At 45.5% G+C, this 1,953-nt stretch overlaps 1 long non-coding RNA gene across 1 annotated transcript in view; it reads left to right on the top strand.

Moving 5' to 3' along the window:
* The window catches only part of LOC110309258, a 341-nt gene extending 184 nt beyond the window's left edge, over positions 1-157 (top strand). Inside the window, exon 2 of the long non-coding RNA XR_002379679.2 lies at positions 14-157. This is a non-coding gene — a long non-coding RNA (uncharacterized LOC110309258). The remainder of the gene's footprint in view (positions 1-13) is intronic.
* Positions 158-1,953: the final 1,796 nt, after the last annotated feature.

Here is a 1,953-nt window from a genome sequence, read left to right as displayed (position 1 = left end):
CCTGCCTGGTGAGGTGCTGTGACCTGTGGTGATTGGTGGGGGCGTGGTTGTGGCTTGAGTGGGGAAAAAACAAAGTGGAGATACCCAGAGAGGCTAGGGGGAATTGGAAGGGGATTTTGTAAAGAGTAGCTGCCTGAGTAAACTGCTTTAAGAAGAACCTGTGGTTGCGTCTTGCTTGCTGGTCAAGAGGGACGCAAAAGCTCCTGAAGAAGTAAGCAATAAAGCTTTTGCTGCAGAAGATTCTGGTTGTCCTGAGTGTATTCTTGCCGGTGGGGACAAAAGCTCAGGATAGCTATACCCTTGACTGGTATGTTAAACTGGAACTATGCATACTCTGTTTTGTCCGCCCCCCCGCCCCAACACACACACTTTAAAGATTGAATTTTGGGCTGGAGTGATGGCTCACTGGTTAAGATCATGAGCTGATTTTTCCAGACTACCTGGGTTTGGACCACCCAGCACCCACATGGTTGCTCACAGTTGTTTGTAACAGTTCCAGGGGACCCGGTGCCCCCTTATAGCCTCCAAGGTCACTCACTGCATGGGTGTGGTGCACAGACACTCCTGCAGACAAAACATATAGACAAAATAATAATTTTACCAATGTTATTTAGTGTGTATGAGTGTGTTGCATGCAGGCATGTCTGTGCATCACATGCACCATGGTGCCCACACAGGTCAGAAGAGGGTGTTTGATTCCCTGGAACTTCAGTTCTAGACAGTTGTGAGCCACTGTATGTTCTGAGGACTAAACCTGGTTCTTCTCCAAGAATAGCAAGAACTCTTAGTGACTGGTTAGCATTCATGATTCTCATGCTCTGGATGTGGAAAAAGATCCTTTGTTTTGGCTGTTGCTCTTGAGTGTAGGCATAACAATCTGTGAAATACTTTATTGTTTACACAGTCCACTGTATCAGAAAATTATACCATTGCTCCCAGAATCCCATGGAGTGACGACATTCTATTCCTCAAAATCCGACCTTCTCACATTCTGCCTCTCTTCCATCAGGTAGGTGACTTTCGGCTCCTGGAGAGTCAAGGTCAGTGTCCCAGTTCAGCACCCTGACTTCAGAAAGGCTAATATTCAGCCGTGGTCAGCCCTGAAGTTTAAGGTATCCGAGTCCCACAAGAGGGACTCGACATAGGATAGATAGCTTGCTAGGAATTAGAGACACAAGGAAGAAAGGGCCCCCCTCATCTCCTGGTTCTGGTTTCTGTTTCCACCTAGCTGAACCCTGGGAATGTCTTCTGTTTGGCACATTCCTGTCCTGATGCCTGCACGTGAGTCTCTCCAACTGGCTCTCCCTTTTCTGCTGACTCGATGAACGCTCTGACTCACGCTGAAATTCTTTCTGTAGAAGCTATCAAGGACCCAGCAGCATGCCCTGTCTGCATCCTTGAATTGCATTTTCTGTTGCCAGTGGCAGATTGAGTTGCTGTGCATAGCAGTGACCAAAGCTTTTGGCTTTAGGTTAAATAAAACTTGTTCCTCAGGATCTATGGAGCATTAGCTCCGGGACTTCGTCAGTTATCAAAATCCATATGTGCTGAAGTCCCCTGTATAACAAGCATTTGCATAGTCCTCATGAATACTTTAACTCATCTCTCAATTGCTTTGAAGACCTATTATGAGATAAGGTCTGTTCATATAGTTGCTATACTTCATTATTGGGGGATAAGGACAAGGAAAAAGACTGTCTGTATATATTTACTACTAATGCACTGTATAGGAAACATTTCCAGTCCACTGTTGATTGGACCCAAGGATGTAAATCATGAACGGGGATCTGAGAGCACCAACCTTGAACTATTCATCTGTAATAGAATCATAAAACCACAGAAGGTTAGAACTAAACAAGAAGCTGCCCCATCCCTTATCACTTCCTTTAACAGTCAAGGAACCTAGAAACTAGGGAGATTGGAGAGACGTGTGCAAGATTCCAAGGGAACTCA

Source organism: Mus caroli, chromosome 14, assembly GCF_900094665.2.
Source record: "Mus caroli chromosome 14, CAROLI_EIJ_v1.1, whole genome shotgun sequence".
NCBI classification, from domain to species: Eukaryota; Metazoa; Chordata; class Mammalia; order Rodentia; family Muridae; genus Mus; species Mus caroli.
Note: the sequence above shows the minus strand (reverse complement) of the source record. Positions and strands in the feature narration are given on the sequence as shown.